General features: G+C 40.2%; 1 protein-coding gene across 5 annotated transcripts in view; it reads right to left on the bottom strand.

Annotated features, from left to right (window-relative positions):
• Positions 1-23,060, bottom strand: part of DNAJC5B (DnaJ heat shock protein family (Hsp40) member C5 beta) — a 156,574-nt gene that overhangs the window by 111,415 nt on the left and 22,099 nt on the right. For 2 of the 5 annotated variants that reach the window (XM_025041203.1, XM_006923999.3), the window contains exon 1: positions 4,204-8,341. The exons of 2 other annotated variants lie outside the window; for them this stretch is intronic. The gene's annotated coding sequence lies outside the window, so the exon portion shown is untranslated. Of the gene's footprint in view, positions 1-4,203; positions 8,342-8,882; positions 9,141-23,060 lie in introns of those variants that run through there. One more of the 5 variants, XM_025041201.1, reaches the window with a different exon arrangement.

The raw sequence follows: 23,060 nt of genomic DNA, 5'->3' as shown, positions 1-23,060 counted from the left end.
AAAAAAAAAAAAAGGCACTACACAAAGATCTTTTTTCAAGGCCTAACTTCCCCACTACCAGTAGTTGGCTTTTATTATTTTATTAATAGTAATACTTATAATTTTATTTTAAAAATACTCCTTTGTACAAAATCAAACTCAGTCTGGCATTCACTTTACCTCATACATGATTTTCAAAATCATTCTCAAATTCCTGCCCGAAAACTTAAATTAAAGAGGAGAGAATTCTTCTTTGATGTCTCTAGTGAAGAGAATGAGAAAAGCTATTCAATTTTGCTTTCCCTAACACTAGACTTTGGAGTGCTTCATTAATAGATCTTATGGAGAATCCAGTCAAGATGAAAAGACAATCTGAGAGCAAGTGTTTGCTTTTTAGAGGACAAAATGATGAAATTCCTTTGTTAATCCACTTATTATTTATTGAGAACTTTATATCACAGAAAATAAGACATTTTGAGGATTGGTACCAGTCTTTTCAAAAAAAACCTCGGTCTTTTTATTTTTTAATTTTTTTTTATGAGTCATTCTTTAAGGGAGACGAATCTCAGATCTGTCATAAAAGATCATTTTCCCTGTAAGAATGGGTGGCAACCTGACTAGCAAACATGCAACCTGGCATGAGGCCTACCTTCCACATTGTAGATAATGTCTCACTAATTTCTCCTTGAGTACAAGAAGAGAGAGAGAGGGAGGACAAGCGAGAAAGGAGGGAAGGAAGAAGAGAAGGAGGGAGGGGAGGGAAGGACAGAAGAAGGGAGAGAAGGAAGAAAGAAATCACCTCTTTCAATCATATTAGCAAAGCTCTTTGTGATGTGTTTTAACTCGTACCTGGAAGGTGTGGATTAAACTAGAAGATGTTAAGTGTACCCAACAGCTTCCAGTTCATGCCATCCTGATTCGCCCTTCATTCTCTCTGAATGGATGGATTCTTACCAGTGGAACATTGTACAGCTCTGTACTTTCCTTTGTAATAATCTCTTGTGGTCATGAGAGTAACCACTGCTGGCTTGTTTGCACTCAGGCTTAGGGGCTAGGTGGAGGAAATTGGACACAATAATTAATTTAGATTCAATGTCCAAGGGTACGTCAAGAAACCTGAACTTGAATCTCAGGTTGCAAAAACACAATTCAAAGAGAAAAAGATATTCCTTCTCCCCTGGCATATTGCTGATAGAATTAGAAAGCTAAATGGAAGAGTACCCTCCACTGCTATATTATATTTACTATAAAAATCATCTACTCTAAGAAGCAGCAGACTACAAGTAAAATGATACCACCAATGTACTTCCTTGATTTAAAATATTACCAGCACGAATCCAATCTGAACACGTCTTTGAGAAACAAGAAAATGGATCCCACTTTTACTGATTGCTCCTATATTAAAAACATACTGTATGGTGGGACTGCTGATTTTTTTTATTTCCAAGAGCAATTTTGTAATGGAAAAACACCATGACCTTAACCTTATGAAGAGTTGGAAAACACAGACACACTTTATATTGAGCATAAACAAAACTTCTTAACTATCAGGCATATTTCCTGGCCAGTAAGAATTTGATGTGCTTAAAGCTTTGTGAAGTATTACAGCAGCAATGACTAAATGGAAAGTCTTTTTGGACAAGTTGGTACATGACCTCAGTCTTGTTCGGAGTTGTCCTCAGCTCCTGTAGGACACTGGCTTCTTGCAGTGATCTACGATCCAGTTATGCTTCCCAGGGTGCAGTCACCAGTGTCTGTATGATTGTTTCATGGACTTTGGGTGGTGTTTATTTAAACAGTTGCATTGGAAAATGTTCCCATTTGACTACAAGCACCAGAAACATCATCTGTCCTCTCTTTTTTAAATTATCAAGGCAATGTATGTTCTTTTTTAATTTGGCAACACAGAGAAACAAATTTTTAAAGACTCTTTTATCACCTCATCTCTTCTCACATTCACCGTTAATATCCTAATTATAATCTCACCACCTATTTGTATGCATTGCTTCTTATGTGACGAAGTTAGGTAATTACAAGGGTATACAATTCTGTATCTTAAAAAAAAACATTGTATCATCACACTTGTGCATTTTTAGTTATTTTACTGACTACATAGTGTTATGTAAAGTACTGGCACCATAGCTTACTTAGCCATTAGCTTTTTAGTTTGCCTTTCCACTCCAACACATTTTTTTCTGCTATTATAAACAACTTTGTAAAGATCATCTTTGTGTAGAAAGTAGAGCAAATTTTAAAATATAATGAGTCAAAAAGTATTAATATTTATAGCTCTTGAGTCAGCATGACAAATTCCTTTTCAAGGGTTCTGCGATTTTATACAGGCACTGGTTAAGTGCAGAGTGTCCAGTTAGTTTACCACACCCTTATTAATGACTTCTCTGATCTAATAGATGGTTATGATACTTCCCAGTTGTGATTTTCATTTCTTTGACTACTAACAAAGTTATTTTTCCCATAATTTGGTTTACCATTTGTATTTCTTCTCTTACAGACTGTTTTATTGTGTGTGTGTGGACGCGTGTGTGTGCTCTTTCCCACATATCTATCCGTGTCTTAGTGTTTTTCTAATGGATTTGTGAGAGCTCTTACTATTGAATACTTTGGTCTCCTATTTGCTGTAAATATTTGTTTTACTTGTAAACTCGTACGCACAGAATTTTAAATTTCACTGTAATCAAATCTGTGTATTTTTCCCTTATTGACTTCTGTTGCTTCTAAACTTAGGAAACTCTTCTACATGCATAAAATGGACAAATTCAATTTCATTTTCTTCTAGATTTTCTGTTTAACCCTTTAAGTTATCTGGAATTAGTGTTTATAATGATATATCAGTCTAAACTGTTTTCTCGACAGCTAACCAATAATCTCATTTACTTGCTGAATATAGATATAATTCTTACATTTGAGGGTCAGTCTGTTCTGTTTTACTGAGCTATCTGTTTAAGACTTAACAGCTGAAATGACTGTAGCTTTATGATATGCAGGCACAACCCATATGTCTCCACAGATAACATTTTTTTTCATTAGAGTGCCTCTTGGATTATACTACACAAACTTCTTTGACCACACTTACTTTTCAGTACAATCATTTTTCACCACTGCATACACAGGAAAATGTATATTTCTCCCTAAAACTCAGTACAACATGTTTAACAAGACTGTAGATAGAATAAGCCTTGAGCTAATAAAGAAAAATAAAAACAAATAATAAGTCTTGAGTCATATAATGTATATCATAATCATATTAGTATTGTAATGTGTAGATCATTTTGAAAAGCACACCAAGTGAAGGCAAAGGGGATTATATCAAATGTTACAAAGCAAAAGTTTGTTAATAGCCATATTAATTGTCTAGTGATCGGAAAGTGATGTTTTAAAAAAATTATAACTAACGTGATGTTTCTGATATATAGGCATTTTACTATATTTTGTTTCCGTGTTAGGGAAATTAGTTGAGTGTTTTGGGTTGATGTACCAACCATATAGTTTTTACCATTTAAAATAATGGGAAGTAGGTTCCCAGTCAGCACTTTTTGGACCGTAAGTCTGATTATCAAGAACAAATTATTGACTTAAGTGGGAGCTACCTGTTCTCTATTATCTGTGGGACCAGAAGTGCCCTACCATCAATATTCTTTTCTATAATATTTCTTTTCTTTTTTAACTTTTAAAAAAATGAACCATTGAGAGTAAGTTTTTTACACAATGCCCCAAAACATCCAAATACTTTATGACATAATCCCTATACACAAAGACATTTCCTACATAATCACAATACAACTATCAAAACTGGTAAATTAACACCAATGCACTACTACTGTCTAATCCATAGACTCCACCTAAATTTTGTTCATTGTCCCCAAAATGCTCTTTATAGTAAAAGGATACAGTTCAGAATCATATGCTGCATTTTGTTGTCATGTCTCTTTAGTCTCCTTCAAATTGCGATAGATTTTCTGTTTCCTTATCTTTCAAAACTTGGCACTTTTGAAGAATGTCCCTCAATTTGGGGTTGCCTAACATTTCTTATCATTGGATTCAGCTTATGAATTTTAGACAGGAATATCACAGTGTTGCTGTATTCTCATTGTATCTTGCCACAGAGAAATACTAAAAGTTAGTTTATTGTTTTCATCCTAAATTTATAAAGAAACAAAAGTAAACGAGTTACCTAAAACTGGACAAAACATCCAAATTTCTTACCTTTGTTATTGGTTGGCTTTAAATCAAACAGAAGGCTGTTGTACCAGTTAGCTATTGCTGTTTACAAAACACTTCAAAACTTACAACTTAAAACAACAACCATTTTTTAGTTCATGATTCTTTGAGTTGGCAATTTAGACTGGGTCCAACTGGGTGGGTTCTTCTCATCTGGGCTGGGCTCAGATGATCTCAGCTGGTCTTGCTCATAAGTCTGTGGTCAGCTGGGGGGTCAACCAGGGAGGTCAGCTGGGGTGACTCATTTCTTCAGGCTCCAAAGTTTCCAAGAAAAAGAGCAGAAGCACACAAGCCTCTTGAGGTCCAGGCTCAAAACTGAGACATTACCACTTCTGTCAAATCTATTGGCCAGAAATCATAAGGTCAGACAGACTCAAATTTTGAATAACTAACAGTTTCTATGAATGAAAAGAGCAAGTGCTTTTGATTAAATAGTGAATTCAAAGTAGGAGTTGTACTGGTTACCTATGGCTGTGTTATAACTACCCCAAACTTGTGGCTTAAAACAACCAGTTTATTTTGCTCATGATGTTCATACATCATGACTTCTGGAAGATTTCGTTTCTTGTCCATGAGGCCTCAGCTGTGGTGGCATGGAGTGAATGATCTACTTCTAAGATGACTCGTCCACTCGTATGTAGCACATCAGTTCTCTTTGGCCTCTCTCTCCCCACACATAATGTTTCATTTTCCAGGGCCTCCCCATGTGGTTGGGCTTCTCACAGCATGGTGGTATCAGGATAGTCATACTTCTCAAGTGGAGGCCGGCTTCCAAGAAACAGGAAGTGAAAGTTGCCAGTCTCCTAAAACTTGGATTCAGAAACTGCTGTGACTTCACTTTGGCCATATTCAGTTGATCGAAAGAGTTGCAGAATCCCATCAGATTCAAGGAGAAGGACACAAAGTCCCCATTTATCAATGGGAAGAATTTCAAAGAATTAGTGGCCATCTTCAATCTGCAACAGTCTGCCCCGTGGTCACAACTATTTATATTCTTTCTACATGCAAAATATGCTAACCTCCTCTGACAGTCCCCCAAATTATCACTCCATTATATCAGGCTTATGCTTAAGGTTGCAGATCTCAGGGCCAGGTGCAGATAAGCCTCCTTGGGTTTGGTTCCTCAGGTATGTGTCCTCTCAATCTGAAGTTCTCTTGTGAAAAAATTAGTTATCTTCATGTGTGTGTGCACACGCACACACACACATACACACACATACACACACTCACTACTAAGGCAGGCATTTGGCAGCAAGTCCTTTCAAAAAGGGGGAAAACAGGGAGCACAGAGCAGTCAGTGTTCCATAGTGATATAACATCCAGCCAGACACATGCTGCCCTGGTCCTGCACCCTTGGTATGATTCTCCAGGCCCGTGGTTCTAACCTTTGGGCCCTTGGTTCTGACCCAGTCATTCTTCATTTTCCATAAGAAATAGCCTGTGTTTCCCGCTGAGAATTTTCTCAGCCTAAATCCTTCCTGTATTAGTTTAGGGGTCCACAGCCTTCTTTTAAACTTGATATTGACTCCGACCCTTTCAGTCCAAGGTGGTATAATTCCTTTAAAAAACATCATGGGATTCCTGTGTATCAAAGTATAACTTATTCTGTTAGATAAGAGTCATGCCTACAAATCTTTTTGAGCTAGGTTCCTCTCTGCCATTTGCCCTCTGCAAATCTGCTTAAGAATAAGACAACATCTTTAAGATTATTAGAATCTCTGTTGTTTAATGGAGAAGGACTATAAGGCACACTCCTAAAATCTTTTGTCTAGCTGATAGGATCCATGGGGCATCAACTTAAATGCTTATGAGATTTTATCAAAGGGATTGGTGCTTGCAGCTTTGACTTCATGTTTACCCTGAATCTTTGTTTTACTGTCCTGGTTTATGAGCTTTACCTATAGACTATTTCTTATTTTAAAAATGTTTTCTTAGCTAGAAAACTGATGAGAAAAAGTTTTATTTTTGAAGTCAGCAAGTCCTGGGTCCTGTATATTTCCTCTAAATTTTGCTAATTTTGAATAACTTCTTTAGCTCATTTCTCCTTACCTATTCTTTATCATATGCAGATATAAGAACTAGTTGGTACTTTTAACATTCTGTCTGAGAGTCTACTTACTGAGATCCACTAGTTTCTTGGGTCCATTTTATATTTTTCAAAATATGTCAGGTGACAGGTGCTAAACCTTCTAGAACTACACCATGTGAGTTGCTCTCCTGCCAAGCCTGAGTAATAACCTCCTGTCCTTCCAGCCTCCATTAACATTCCCTTTGAAGCCTTTTCAGTCAGTCTCTGCCCACTTTCCAATCTCAAAATCAATGCCACATATTTTAGGTTTCTGTAATGGCAGCACCTGTATATGTTCCTGCTATTATTGCTGCATAGCGAACTACCACAAAATAAAGTATCCCAAACAACTATTTCATTTGCTGAAAATTTGGAGGTTAGAAAATTCAGGATGATCTCAGCTGGGCAACTTGTGTCTGATCCATTTATTGTCAGCTGGGGTCACAGGGGCTGGGTGTCCACCTGAAGGTGCCTCATATGTATCACTCATACGTCCAGCCTCCCAGTGCTCCTTGGTCTCTCTCTTGCTCCATATGGTGTCTCATCCTCTACTTCCTATTCACATAGCTTCAGCTTCTCACAACATGGTGCCCTCAGGGCAGTTATGCTTCTTCACAAAGGCTGGCCTCCGATAGTGAGTGTTCCACATGACCAAAAGTAGAAGCTGTCAGTCTCTTAAGGCCTGGGCCCAAAACTGACAAGGTATCATTTCCACCATATTCTATCCATTCGAGCAGGCCCGGAGCCCACCTAGGTCCAAGTGGAGGAAACAGACTAACCCTGCTAACCCGGCTTCCAGGAAAGGATTACCTTCTTCTCTGTGGTCACTGGCTCTGCCCTCCAGAAATATTTATTCGAGGAACATTGATTGAGCATCTACCAAAGTCCCAGGAACGAGCTACACATAAATAAATAATTTTAATGCGAAGTGATCAGTTTAACAATAGAGATGCAAGGTCTTGGGGTGAGTTGAATAAGAACACTTAATCATCCTGGCAGTCAGCACCCACTTCTTAGAGATAGCACTTGAATGAAGTTTTAAACAATTATTAGGTGTCGGCCAGGCAAAAAGGAAGGAGGAGATTCCAGGAAAGCTGAATAACAAGAGAAGCATCATGGTATGAGCAAGAAACTCAGAATACTTTGGTGTTTCTGAAGCATAAAACATAATGAAGTGAGGGGTAAGAAATGAGTCTGCAAAAGAAAACACGAGTCACACTCCCACTCCCACTTAGAGGGAGTGGGACGTCATTGAGGTATTTCTGTGGGGAGTAGCATAGTCTGATTTACATTTATGAAGATAAGTCTGGTTGATGTGTGAAGGACAGATATGGCAGGTCCCAGTGATGACCTACACCAGGTGTGCTTTGTCTTACTGTAACTCACATGGCAGCATGGCCCCAGTGAGAGCAGTATCTGCAAAGGGTTATGTTCTGGGAATCGGCCCAGTAACCAGTGTACCTAAATTCCCAACTGCATTCCTTAAATAATTCCAGAAAGAATTGAATTGCTTATCCCTAACTTCTCATTCCCTTTGTTCTCAATATTTCTCCCATCCCTCAGCTGCTTCAGTCTTTTCTCTTCATGTTTTAATATTATCTCTCCACTAAAATTTGGGAAAGTATGATGACACAGAGCAGTCACTTAGAATTCTGAAATCCTCCTGTGTAAGTATTGTCAGGGAGCCCTACTCAGGGACAAAGAATGTACTTGGAGTCTCTCTTCAATATCTTCCTTGACTACATCTGAAGTGAGCACTGGAGAATGTGCCTTCCTGGGGACTGGACTCCCACCCATTGAAAGATGGGCACCCAAGCATCTGTTTAAGTCTTGAAAGTCATTTTTAAAGTTTGACTCATGGTTTTTTGGTGGTAAAATTTTAAAGTGTAAATCTTATCTATGTAGGTAGGTAGGTAGGTAGGTATGTATGTATGTATGTAGGTATGTATATATGTATATAGCCAAGGCCTGTGTTTTCCAGCATGGTAGTCACAATCCACATCTGGCATTTGAGTCCTTCAAAGGTGGCTCGTGTAAATTGCAACGTAAGTATAAAATACACGTCAGATTTCAAAGACTTAATATGAAAATAAAGAATGTAAACTATCTCATGAATAATTTTTAATATTGATTACCCGTGGAAATATTTTTGATATATGGGGTTAAATGAAATGTATTAAAAATAATTTTAAGTTTTTAAAACTTCTTTAAATGTGACTACTAAAAATTTAAACTTACATGTATGGCTTACATTATCTTTCTATTGGACGGTGCTGGCCTTGGCAGAAAAAAAGGAAATGTACCAAAGTGCACACTGGTCCTCGGAGTTTCCACCCAGAGGTAACACATGTAACTTCTGCTCATATTTCCCTGTTCCAAACAAGTCACAGGAACATGCCTAACTTTTTTAGGGGAAAGAAAGTGTAATTGGACCATAGGTACTCAAGAGACTCAGAACAATTTAGTCTATAGCACTAAAGACAACCATAGATCCTTTTCTTAAACGTCATTACTGTCACATATGAGACAGACTCAATACTGAATGCCATTGAAGGCTGGAACCCCATCAATTTATCATTCCCAACCCTTGCCTTACTCTTTGCACATGCTGGCTGAATGCGGATTTTCCAAGAAGCTCTGAATCAGGAACTGACGTGAAGCAGACATTCCTAGAACAGGAAGAAGAAACACTTTAAAGAATCAGAGGCAGCCCTGCTTAAGAGCAGTGATACACATCAATACAGACCACCAAAGTAGAGATGCAAGAGGCAGAACATTTTGGTGAGGAGCAATCAGGGACGGAATAGTTATTGTTGAGCCCAAATGTCACAGAATACATAAGTAAGAATGCACAGCCACGGCGTGCAGGAATTTAAAGCAGTCATGAATCGAAAAGCCGTCTGCATGTGCGCATCATGTGTCATCAGAGGAACCGTGGCGGGGCGCGGGGCGGAGGGATGGGGGTGGTAGCTCAGCATAAAGACAGGCAGGAAGCTGGAGCTGGGAGAGTGAAGAACTGCAGAAATTGTGGGTCTGGGCTGCACCGCCGGTCTGCAGTCTGATAGGGAGTTAGAGGTGAGATGCACGTACAAATCAAGCACCAGGGCAAAGTTGTGAATCAGACCACCAATCTGAGCAGCACAACAATAATTGGTCATGGAAACTAGTGGGGTAGGAACCAGCTAGGAAGGTAAGAAACAGGTGGCCTCAAACTGCAGAGAAAGGCCAAGAAAGCAGCCTGGCACTACACCGGAAGGAAAGAGGCAGAGCAGAATGAACAGAAGCAGAGGTATAAAACACCGAAAGGAAACCTCAGTGCTGTGGGTAACTTGCAGCCACAACCAGGGCACTTCCTGTGTGCTGCTTTCTGGTTTGGGAATTAGTTCCCAGCTTAGTCTGGAGGCTATTGGTAGAAGGTAAGAGGGTGAATCTACCAGAAGTAAGTAGTATCACAGAGATATAAGAGAAGATCCTGACCATTTTACATAAAAAGAGATGATAATTACACAATGGGGTCTTTGAAGCTCACATACCACACAGAAAGATATGTGATGTCTTTACAGGTGCATGTTGGCCCATGACCCATTTTCAGTGGAGCATATTCTCAGCCAGAAGTGATCATGGTTGGCCCAGAGCCAGTCACATGGTCTTGTTTCATCCTTCCGTGTAAGCCGTGCTACGCACCGATACACTGACTGCCAGGGCAGAACAGAGCAGTCTGGAAGTGTGGTTCACCCTAAGGCTAGCAGTGGTGCAGCAAATTATCCCCCAAGACGTGGCCAGTGGGGCAGTCTCCTTTCTGAGAGCTTGTGTTGTCGTTGTTTGTTGGTTTAGTTGCTTGGCTGGGTGGTGATAGTAGTGTTGTTTGGGGTGTCTTCCTTCCTTTCTTTGCTCTTAGCATGAAGATCATTTGTCTACTTGTCTGCCTTGAGAGTGGGGAGAGGAAACTGATCTGGAAGAAGGAGAAGACAGAAGCATGGGGACAGGCTTAAGGACTAGGCATTCTGAGAAGATGGCCAGAGTTGGCTCACTTATTTAGAGGCCATTAGGCTCCTTAATGAGAGCACTGGATCTTGCTTACATAAGAAGCCTAAAGAAGGAAGGACTAGGATTGTGGAAAAGACTCGAAGGGAGGGACTGGGGCCCAGGGCCCTCTGCACAAGTATTTTCCTACCACACATTCTCCTGGCGACCTCATCTCTCCCACAGCTTTAAATACTACCCACAGGCAGACAACCCCCAAATCTCTGCCTCCAGATCAGACTCCACCCCTTCTGGGTTCCAGGTGCCTATTCTAGCTTCCCACCAGATATCCTCATTTGTCTGTCTCGCAAACAACTGAAACTTAATTCCAAAACTTGAGCAGATTCCCGCTCATCCTCACAAAAACATTCTCCCCTCAGTTTTCCACATGTTAGTTAAAGCCACCACAATGGGCCAGTCTGTCAAGTGAGACGTCTAAGAGTCAGACTTGCTTCCTCTTTTTTTTTCATTCTAGCTTCCCACCAGATATCCTCATTTGTCTGTCTCGCAAACAACTGAAACTTAATTCCAAAACTTGAGCAGATTCCCGCTCATCCTCACAAAAACATTCTCCCCTCAGTTTTCCGCATGTTAGTTAAAGCCACCACAATAGGCCAGTCTGTCAAGTGAGATGTCTAAGAGTCAGACTTGCTTCCTCTTTTTTTTCACTTCTCGCAGTGAATCTAACAGGAAGTCGTGCTGACTCAACTACCAAGTGGTTGGAGAAACCCTTCATTCCTCCCCAAGGCCACTGCACACAGCAGCAGCCTCCTTACTGGTTTCCTTGCTTTCTCTTCTGTCTCTTACGACCCATTCTCCATACACTTTGAAGTAAGAATGACCTTGGAATTGCAATGATTTTATTCTCCCACTTCGGTGGCTTCATTTTTCACATAGAATTACATCCAAGCTCTCTAAGGCCCTCCATCCTGCTACTGACGTTGCCTCAATTCTCATCTCGTACCATTCTCCCCGACCCTTACTCACAACCCATTAGCTGAATTTCTAAACATACCTCCCTCAGGGAGTTTTCATACGCTCTTCTTTCTAGTTGTAACACTCTCCTTTTCTTCAGCTGCTTGCATGATCACTGCCTTTTCATTCTTTTTGTCCTACCTTTTGTCACCGATTCAGAAAGGCCTTCCCCGAATGGTCGCCCTCCCTTAGTATTCTGTCTCTGCCTCTGGCTCATTTTGTTCAAAGGAAATTTCACAAATTATAATAATGTTTTAATTCAGTGTTTTGTGGCTTAAACCACTAGCACCTTTCCTGTGCCTTGCATATAGAAGATACGTTTTGCGGTTTTTTGTTCGATCCATGTATCTCACACATGAATTCTACTGTCATCATTGCCTGAAAGTCAACTGGTTGCCTGGAGTGCATCTGTCCAGTAGACTGAGGGTATGGCTGCTGCCAGAGTCACCAAGCAAATGTCCAGAAATTGTGCTGACTAAAGGGGTTAACATGTCAGAAAAAAACTTCCCATTATGTGAGTGCGAATATTTTTCAGTGTGTGCTTCAAGACCTCGCCCATCAGCCATTTACTCATCACGTGAGCAGGAGAAATCCATTGCATGTGCTTTAGACCTTGCCTGATACACACCTGATCTCTACATGAGGACGCTTCCCTGAAAACACAACAGGATGTGCATAAACTCTAGAGGTCTAAGTCATTACACTTCTCCAGTATCCAGATCCCATGCATCACACTGGAACAGAACTGAGAAGACCTGCCTTCTTAGAGGGGCACCGTAAAGGAAGGAGGAGGGTCCAAAGTGTCAAGTGAGGCTGAAGGGCAATGTGAGACAGTGTGCCATAGTGTGGAAGTAAAACCGTATTAGGAGGAGAGGCATAATTAATCAAGAGTTGGAGACAGGAACATAAGTCAAGTAGAAATGATAAACAGAAGCCAAACTGGTTGGGCTGGAAGGTTCCTCCTAGAGTTGCCTCTATACATCAGGGCAAGAGACCTGCTTTTGTCTCTCCAGTCTAGTGAGTGCTGGAAATTCCACCTGCTCTGCTCTACTTAAGGACTGTGTGCCTGACTGGCCATAAAATTCCCCTGTAGTTTTAAGAATTTAAGAAGTTGTATCAGATTGCTAGCAAAGCAATCAAACAGAAACACGGGTCAGGAGGGAAAGGGAAGAGGCAAGATGAGACAAGACTCGGTGTACCGTGGAATGGCTACTTGAGTATCAGGTGTGGAGTATCTGCCCTGAGGGCCAGTAACTCAATCCTTGGCTCTCTGATGATTAGTTTAAGCTCATTCCACAACTCTGTAGTGGAAAGATACAGAGATCATAAGGTTCTAGGAAACTCTGCTGTTGTATCACATCAGGCACCCCAGGTTTTTATAGCAATGCCCAGGAGGCTGGGATTTATAGAGAAAGAGAACCATATTAATTTGTCCACTTTCAGTTTAAGGTACAGAGAGGCAAAAATACAATTTATTCACTCAGAAGACTGAAAGTTTTGAGGGTAGAAAACTTCAGGCATGAATGAATTTAGTAGCTCAAATCTTCTCATTAAAAGTCAGCCTCTTTCTCCTTTGGGTCTGGCTTCATTCTCAGGCTTCAGGTTCACTTCCTTTCTCTTTCTAACAGAAGCAACAGCTTTTGTTTTCCAGCAATTCTAAAAAAATAGCTCAGAATTAGCTCTATTTGGGCTGAATTACTCGTATGCCTAACTCTAAACCAATCACTATGACTAGGAGTACAGAATACACTGGTTGGCCAAGACCTGAATGGTATAGGAAGGAAGTTTAGCTCCATCTGAACCACATGGACTAAGGGTAAGAGGAAAGTAATTTCCCAAAGAAAAATGAAAATATTGCTTACCGTAGTCATCATAAGGCGGAATAGAGGCTGGAAGAGCAAACACAAGATCACAGTGGGACCAAGATGAACCAGGATAGATGTGAGTACATAGAGCTAAAGTAGAAATATAATCAAGAGAGTCATGGTACTGAGCTGAGTGAAACTGGAATGTGAATTAAATGAAAGAGGAAGGGTCATGGTCTAATAAGCAGAAGAATTGGTAACTGGGATTATTAAGGGCATAGATCTATGATCAAAGATTAGCCCAGGTTTCCTAGAAAACAGAGCCTAAGGCGATGCTTGCTTACTGATGGTTCATTAGGAGGTGCCATCCTAGGGCAGCAAAAGTGAGACTAGAAGCAAACATAAGACAGTGTCCCTCCTTCATGAAGAGACACAGAGGGCCTCTTCTATAAAGGGACCACATTCTTACACTGTACTAGGACAAGTTACCTCAGAACAGTCCATTGTAGAGAGGGACAGAGAAGAAATTCATCCGCCATCACCATTGACCAGTGTGCCCCCAGAGTTAACGCCCCCAAACTTGTGACGTTGCCTGGACTATTTGGTGTTTGAAGCCAGATTTATCTAACCTATGGCGTGTTGTTTTGTCCAAGCTCATGTGAGGAAGTAGTGGGAGGTGCCAAAGACAGGCGTTGGACTCAAGCAGTAGAACAGTATAGAACTGAATAGGATTCAGGGAGCAGCTGATTGCCGCAGGAATGGCTGAGGGGAGGAAAGTGGCAGAGGGCCCAGGAGCTGGGTGAGGCCAAGAGAATCCGAAGTGGCACATGGAGTGTATTCAATACAGAGTTTATGTTTTCAATTAACAACTACTAACTATCCCAGTGCTTGGCGCATTGTAGGCCCTCAATAAATGTGGATAAATGAGTAAGTGAATATGTACAAAGCATTATGGTAGGTGCTTGGGATACACAGCAAGGAAAGCACATAGATTTCAGGCAGATAAATTCACCAAAAGAGGTCAGGGGTCAGTTAGTTCACTTGGGGGGTGCTCAGCTAGGCTGAGGGCAGGCTGGACTTTTTTAAGATGCTGCTTTGACTTGGATTTCATGCTATAGTCACTGAAACATTTCCATACAATGAAATTTTGGGGATTTCCTGAAGAACACTATATTGTAAAAATATTTTTTTAATTTTCTGTTTATTATGATGTTTTTGATATTCTAAACAACAACAACAACAACAACAACAAAGAAAACCTTCCTAACTGCAGAGAGGCTGCCCCTCCCTGGGCTAGCCAATTCTTAGAAATAGCAAAGGGCCCTGCCAGGAGCATGCGCTTGATATGCAGACTGACCAGTCCACAGCCAGACCTCATCTATCTGCCTGTGCACCCAGGAGGCAATATTTCTCTACGCATCCCAGAATGAGGTACCAGTCAACTAGGGACCATCCCTATCGCCCCAAACCCCACCAAAGTATTCAGAGTAGCCAGTCCTAAACAGAATACCCTGCTCTGCCTTGCCTCTCTGCCTCCTGACCAACTTTGTGTTTTCCCACGTAGCCCTTTAGGGCATGCCATGCCTCTTGCCTCTAGGACCTGTGAGTATAATAAACTTTCTTTTTCCTGAGCCTTTCCTGTATCTCCTTTTGTGGACACTCTTGACTGACCATCTCAGAAAAGGATATAAAACAAACACCAAACTATGTGCAAGGCCTTATGTAATGAAATATCTATAAAATATTATATATGTATATATCTGTGGATATAGCTATATAACATATAGATCTGACATTGCAGACAGCATATCACTCATAATTTTTTGAGATATAATTATTAAAATATTTAACTACAACCACTCGCTTCTATAATAATTATAACTAACGATCATATAGCACTTACATGTCCCAAACCCTGTTCTGAGTACTTTGCCAATGTTACCTTAATTAATTCTCACAGCAGTTCCGTGAGATAGTACATAGCCCAGCAAGAGATCTAAGTCTCAGCCAAATGCTCAGGCTCACCAAGTGACTACAGGCCACCAGCCTGTTCAGGAAGATACAAGAGAGGAACCACAGCTCCCCAGCAGAGGACATTTCTCCTTAGTGGCAATTCCTGAAGCCGTCCAACACCTCGAGGGCAGGAAACAAGACCCACAAGACCCACAAGACCCACATTCTAAGGGTTTCGACACGTGTAATGTCACATATCTACCATTACAGTATCATGCAGAATAGTTTCACCAACTTAAAAATCCCATGTGCTCCACTTATTTATCATCCTTTCTTCCCCCAGACCCGTAGCAACCTCTTATCTTGTTACTCCCTCCATAGTGTTGCCTTTGCTGGAATGTCATATAGTTGCAATCATACAGCATATAGCCTTTTCAGACTGACGTCTTTCACTTAGCAGTGTGAAAAGTAAGTGGAGCCATTTTAAAATGGAGTCAAGGCAACCTTCCAGAGGAACTGCCTTGCACGTCTTGCTCTGTGAACCTTTGGAATGTTTAAGCTGGGCAAAACGACCTTCGGACGGGGCCAGAGCAGGGTCGTTTTCCAAACAGCTGTTTGTAAAGCTAACAGGAAAGCATATGTCCTAACTATAGGACTGAAAATTAAGGATATTCTTTACAATTAACACCACTAGAAATTCCTTCCTTCTATTCTTATAATTATATCCCCTTCTCATAAAATCCCCTTGCCTTCACCTCGTGGTATGAACACTATTTGGGTTTCTGCCTGAACCAGTGCTTCCCAAATACCTCTTCTTTGTGATCTCAAGTAAACACTTGTTGCTACTCACTTTGGCCTCTTTTAGGTTAACAACAATATGCCTTTAACGTTTGTCCATGTGTCTTCCTGGTTTGATAGCTCATTTCTTTTTATTGCTGAATAATATTCCATAGTATGGACATCCACGGTTTATCCATGCACCTATTGAAGCACATCTTGGTTGCTTCCAAGTTTTGACAATTACAGATAAAGCTGCTTATAAACATTTGTGTATAGTTTTTTGTTTGTTTGTTTGTTTGTTGTGTGGACGTATGTTTTCAACTCATTTGGGTAAACACCAAGGAGCACAATTGCTGGATCATATGTTAATATCTTCTGTACAATTTTTATAGGTATAGCTACAGGGATCCTGAAAGGTACAAGCCTAGTTATGAGGGTCACCAGGGAAGTCCAAGCATGGTGTCCCCATCAAGTATATATAGTTCTGTTCTAATTGCTCTCAGTCCAGATGCAATTTACCACTCAGGGCTCATATATATATATATTTTTAACCATAAACAACAGTGTCTAGTAAGATAGTTGATATTTCTACATTTTCCAGGTTACCAGGAGAACAGAGCTGGATAAACAACCAAGTTTAAGTGTCACAGAGGAATAATAGGTTTAGTTAAACCCTTTGCTCACAGATAGGTACTTTTATTTCCCCCATTTTTCAGATGAAGGCACTGAGGCACAGAAGGCCAAGTAACTTACCCAAGATCACGTAGCTAATTAAAAGTAGAATGAAGAATCAGACTCGGGCATCTGGCTCCAGAGTCTATGCTTATTAAATGCTATATTCTATTCCTCAAACATTATTTGCTTTTCTTATAAATGGAGGTAGTGTTTATGTAAATAAGTCATGGGTTATAAGGCTGTGACCACTAAACTTGCTGTATGATGATTTTATCTAAGGGCCTCTATTTCTGTACTTTGGGGGAAATTTTTTTAAAGCCTCTAATTTCCAGAAGGTGGGGAAGTCCCCAGGGTTTCTGGGGACTCTCACTAACTTAAGGCCTCCAGATCTCTGACTCAGGCCCCTGCTTACTGTATCTATTTTACTTCCCACAAAAACCATGATGCAGAACTTTGCCACTTTACAGGTTTTCACAAGAAATCCAGTCACCTCAAGCTTTATGTGATTTTGTGAAATTTCCTGAATGTGCATAAGGTGGAGACGAGTCACCTTGTTTTACAGTATTCCACCCAAACATGGCGTCTGCCCATGCCCTTCGTTCTCCTTTTTCTCTCTCTCCCTTCTCCCTCTGCTCAACCCCTATGGCAAATAGATTTTTTTTCTTTCCATCTCTCTTCCTTCCTCAGAAGTCTTCAAACTCTTTAACACCTATATCCTAAGGGGAAGTTTTCACTCTTTACAGGCTTCTCAAGGCTTTTTCCATAAGATAGATGAGTCTCCCCCAAGAGGAACCCATGTACCATTTGTTGTACAATATATTTTTTTTATCTCACTGTATTGTGATAGAGTTAGCTGATGAGCAGCCCATTCTAATAGGCCTTCGGTAACTATGTTTGATAACAGTGAGTAAATGACCAAAACATTACCAGAAATGTGTCACTAAAGATCTTTGTTTAGTATATTACATTTTATAGCCAACCAAACTGCAAGCTCTACAACCCGAGAATCATTTTACCCAGTTGTTCTACTCTGTGTCATCAAATGTCCATTAGTTTTGACTTAAAGGGATCTTCATTTACAATGTTTAACCAAAGCTGTGGTTGGCATGTTAACAAAAGATTGAGACATTTCATCTTTCATTCATAATCTCATTCTTGAACTACTGTTTTCAGATTTGCCATGTGATGTAATTTAGGTGTGAGCTATCAATTTCCTGTGAGATCTTGTATTCACTAGTTTTCAGTTCATTTCAACTCTACAAATATTTTAAATGCCTATTATTTGCAAAGCACCATGCCAGATGATGGGAGAGGTACCAAGACTCTGTCACTAACCTAGAGAAAGCCTGGTAGGACAGATAAGACATGAACCCAATAACGGTCACATAAGGTAGAACGTAACTGCCATGAGAAAGAGAAAGGTACAGATATTTTGTTATGGGATTTTAAGAGGAAAGATTGCTCACATCCAATTGGGAAGATCAGGAGATGGCTTTAGAGGAGGTCTTTGAAGACCAAGTGGGATTTTGAGAGATCAGGATAAGGGGAGAGGGCCCAAGAACAGCAAGTGTCTGGAAGCGAGAAAGCAGCAAAGTGCTCTTGTTTGGCAGGAGCGCAGGATGCTGAGAGAGTACTTAGGGTGACAAGGTTAGAAAGGGAGGGTGTGTTTGAAGAAGTTGAAAACCTGCCTTAAAATAGTAAAAAAAAAAAAAAAAAAAAATAGTTGAGCCTGGAAAACCTTCCAGTCTTGAAATTATAAGCAGTTTCACTCTCTGGAGTAGAAACTGGAATTTACCTTTGGAGCCAAACTGCTAAGTCAGTTTTTGTAACCATCGCTTCATTGGGCCTTTTAATTGTGTGGGTATAAAGGCAAATAAGTACTCACTGTTTTTCTTAAAGAAGGCCAAAATGCGATAAAGTAAACCAAACGCAAGTGCTTTGAACGGTGTATTTAGTAATGTAAATCGGGTGTATCTTAAGCTCAGTTATGCTCCTTCAGAGTTATAATTTTTTCCTCAATCTAGGTTTAGAATTTTTTATGTCTAAAAATTGCTGGCTGTTCTTGGGAGATGTGTTGATGGGTTCTCGTGGAAGCATTTGTTTACATGCGATCGGGAATGAAGACTGGTGCAGTCAGGGTGTGAGGCCCATTCTGCTCTTTCCCACCTGCTGAGGAAAAGGCTGGAAAGGAGTTGTATTTGGCTCGAGGTACGGCTTCCAGGCTGGGTTCTTAGTGGCTCACATGTGGTGTTACATGGGACTAAACAGCCTAACTTTAGTAAATGTGGTCTGGGAGGATTGGACCTGCTGAGCCATGAGGGCCTGATACTTAAAAGTGATGGTAAGGGAAAGGATGTCCTTAGTATCACACCTCCTGGGAAGACAGTCCTTCTAAATCAGGAAATGAGGGCATTGAGAACAATGTTTTTTCTCTCTCCAGGCCTGGGCACCCTGCTGGGTCTGGACTCCCTATGTAACTGGAACAAAAGGGGTCCGTTTGCCTGTGTGCGAGTCAAAGAAGAGATAAGGCAGGTTTGCAGCAAAGACAGTAAGGATTTATTTCAGGGAGTTGCATGTCCTGGAGACACAGAGGAACTAATGCTCTGAAAAACCTGGCTCCCGGTGTCTCGAAAGTACAGGTTATATAGGGAAAATCAGTCGTCATGGAAACTAAGGGAGTAGGGGTCATTGATCATTGTGTAGTTCTGGAACCAGCCTGGCGCCATCCGGTCTGGTCTCTTGGCCTGGCCTTGTGGCCAGTGGGGTTGTTGTTCTGCCTCGATGGGCCTGGGGCTGAAACACATCTAAAGCTAAGATGTTATCCTTAGTGCAACCGAAACTTACTGTCCCCATGACTGTAGACCTGAGTCTCGATAAATCTTATATCCTAAGGCTTAACAATTAAAAGAGTGGGCATGCAGGGAGAAAGGGTGGAAAAAGTAAGTCACAATGCCACTCTATGAGCAAAACCATCTTGAATCAGAAAAAAACCTATATTAAAGAAACGAAATGGAGTTTGTGTGCAGTTATACCTCAATGGACTTTACAGAAGCATTTGTGGTAGAGTGAGCCGACCCATATGGAGGCAGGAAGGACTTATTTCAAAACTCTGAGGTCATGTCTTAACCTGTGGGCTCTAAGAATAGCAACTTTTAGTAGCAGTTTGATGTTATTCTCTGTGTAATGATTGTGTTACCCTCAAGCATTGAATGAAGTTTTATTAAAAAGCTGCAGCCTGGCCTCTGGTGTGCTGTGAGGAGTTAAGGAGCGCCCATCCAGGATTTGGAGTGAGAGGTCAGGGGCCTGGTGTGTACTTTCTCTGAGTCCCGAGAGGATTTAAGCGGTGGACATCAGCAGAGTAGACAACTGGATCTTCTCCTGAAGTACAGGAGCAGCGGTGGCAGCCACATGGAGGGCAGTGAAGGCAGCCAGATCACACATGAGGCAGTTCCCTGGGGAACAATGAAAAATAACCTTGAGAAATAATGAGAGAAACCCAACTGAAGGACATTCCACAACAACTAGACTATACTCAAGAATGTGAATTTCATAAAAGCACAGAGAAGCTGAGAATCCATTCTAGAATAAAAGAGACAAGAGACATGACAAACAAATGAAATGTGTGATCTTGAATTGACTCCTAGATCAAAGAAATAAATGTCATAAAGGACATTTAATTATTAGGATAATTGGTGAAATTTGAATATGGATTATGTTAGATAATAGTAATATATTATTATTAAATTTTTTCTATTTGATTATCAAATTGTGGTTATGTTAGAAAATGTTCTTGTTCTTAGGAAGTATTTAGATATTTAGGAGACATGATCAAGTATTTAGAAATGAAAGGTCATGATGCCTGCAACTTATTCTCAACTGGTTTAACCAAAGATTAATAGTAATAATGATACGTGTGTGTGTTTAGAAAAAGGAGAGAGAGAAAAAGCAAAGGTGGCACTAAAGAGCAGTGATTTATGAATAAGGACTCAGTGCCTAATAATTTATTATCAAAAGTGTAACTTAAAAGTATCAAATAGTACATCTTGTAAGGCCTGGGACATACAGGTGACTTTATTTGGCTATCATATTTTGTAAGGCTTGAGATATATACACCATATTTTTATAATAGTTAATGCTATGTTCATAAGCACTTCGATAAGCATGCATACCATGTGATAATGTGTCCCTTTCCCTAGATCCTATACTAGTGATTTAAAGATAGAGCCTTCTAATTGCTTTGTTTTATATTATGATATAGAACAGGTGTGCTGATTGACATGCGTGGTTTACATGCTATCCAGAAAACATATTGACTTAACTTGTTTTTGCTTCTTTAACATCTAGTAATGTTCTAATAATGGTGCTTAATGAAGTAAATGAACCAAACAGTTATATTAATAGCACTTATAGGAGGCAATGAACTTCTACTACTCAACAATGGTATGTACAGCCTGGACAAAAAGGAGATTAAAAATTGGACAAACCTTCCACAGGAGATCAGTGGACAGACCCATCTATAAATTTGTCTTTCCATTTGTGCGCCATAGTGATGCAGGACAGGGCAAATTCCCCTGAGTTCAGGCGAGCTTAAGCACCAAGGGAGGCTTCTTGGCTGAGCGCACGAAGGAATTCAAACGCACATCAGAGTTAGACTCAAAAGGAAAGTTTGTTAGAGAAGGGGTAAGGCTCTGAGAGGGAATAGAGAGCTTAAGAGAGACTCAGTGGGACAGAGACAACAGAGGGAGAGAGAGACAGAGACAGCAAGAGGGACAGGTAAAAAGACACTGAGGGACCCCAATTGTTCAGGGAATTCAGTTTATATATCATTCTTTAGTTTCTGTGAACTACCCATTTTCCTTAGATGATATGGACATACGGTATGAAAGGATAAGAGTCCACAGAGTGAAAAGGTAAGACTATGCAGCGTGAAAGGCCTGCTGACAAATCGACAGGGATTGATCCATAGGTTCCCCAAGGTTTTAGCCGTAGGGAATGAATGATTTTATTTTGTATAGGGTGTGACTTAAAGACTCTGTTTTCCTGTTTTCCCTTCACAATATGGGTAAATGGTTTGTGAGTGATCCAAGCAGAAATCTTCCTTTGTTCTACAGGTTTCCTCATGGTCTGGCTATAGGACGATTCAGCATATTGCAGTATCTGAATATAGCTTGATTTGATTTTTAGTTTTCTACATTAGGAGTATCCTCTTTAACCCAGGTTCACACATGGCTTTAACCTGGTTCCTCTATGATTTGGACATGCTGCTTCCTTATTCCTTCTTAGTTAGGAATCTGAGCAAATGGCTCTCCTTCTGAATTCAGCCTGGTTTCTGGCATTTGCTAAGTCCATCTGTTTGATGCCTCTAACCCTTGAGGAGGTGAAGATCTTGATTTCTGCCATTTATTTCCTTCCCTGGGAACTAATAAGTTGGGGACCACATTGAGTTAAATGTCAAGCCCATTCCAAATTATTGACCAAAACGTAGAATTCTTGGCTGGGAAGAGATAACTACCAAACCATACTGGCTGAGACTGTAATCCAGTGTTGTGTGTTTGTGTGTTTGTGTTGTAAGCAGAATAAGCAAGGAGGCAAGAATTGGTAGGTGTTAGTCAAAACCAAAATAGAATATCTGTTCATTTGAAAGACTAAAATCATAATTTTTCTTTTTCCTCCATTTATGAAGTCGCCATGTACATATACATAATTCAGAATTCTTAAAATATTAGAGAACATTTATTAACTTATTCTTTCAGTATTCTGATGTTATTAAAATTATATTTTAAATGCAATTTCATGAATAAGTAAAAGAATGAGACTTTAGGCCTAGAAGTGTTCAGTTTTGATTTAAAGATGGTTGTCCACTTCATAAAGAATAAGGTTAAGGGTGATAAGAGTAGTAAGTTCATATCTGGCAGTTAGTAAAAAGTAATAGATATAAACGAAAAGGAAACTATTCATTTTCCATTTTGCTTTGTGTTCTCTGCCCAGGTGATGATCATCATACGGGAAAAGCTAAAACAAAGGCTCTCTTTAAGCCCTGAATAAGAGAACGTTAGGAAAACCCCTGACTGCCAGAAACAGAGGATACCACTGTCCGTATTCACCAAGGGCAAGAGGTAGGAAATGGATAAGGGAAAGGGGTTTCCTAATTTTCAAATGTAGGAAGATGGTGGATAATAGTTTTTATTGCATCTATTCAACAAAACTTTATCGAAAACCTTCTTATATAACAAGTACTATGCTAAGCCTGAGGGTAAAAAGAAATAAGACGTGGTTCCTAGAGAAAGGGGATACCTTAATATGTAATATAAGAAACATTTGGAAAAATGCAATGATGTTGATTTGCACAGGATATCATCAAGTGACCAGAGCTGTAGTTCTGAGTGTGAGCTTACAAATTAGACAGACTTGAGGTTGATACTGGCGGTCTCATACAAGCCACTTGGGTCTGGAAAAGTGATTAAACCACCTGGACCTCATTTTCCATCTGGGAGTGAAATCTACCTCATAAGCTTGTTGTAGAAATTAAATGAAATAATGTAAGTAAAGAACTTAATACAATG

The sequence above is a fragment of the Pteropus alecto genome, unplaced genomic scaffold (assembly GCF_000325575.1).
Source record: "Pteropus alecto unplaced genomic scaffold, ASM32557v1 scaffold87, whole genome shotgun sequence".
Lineage (NCBI taxonomy): Eukaryota > Metazoa > Chordata > Mammalia > Chiroptera > Pteropodidae > Pteropus > Pteropus alecto.
This window is presented reverse-complemented; position numbering and strand designations above follow the sequence as displayed.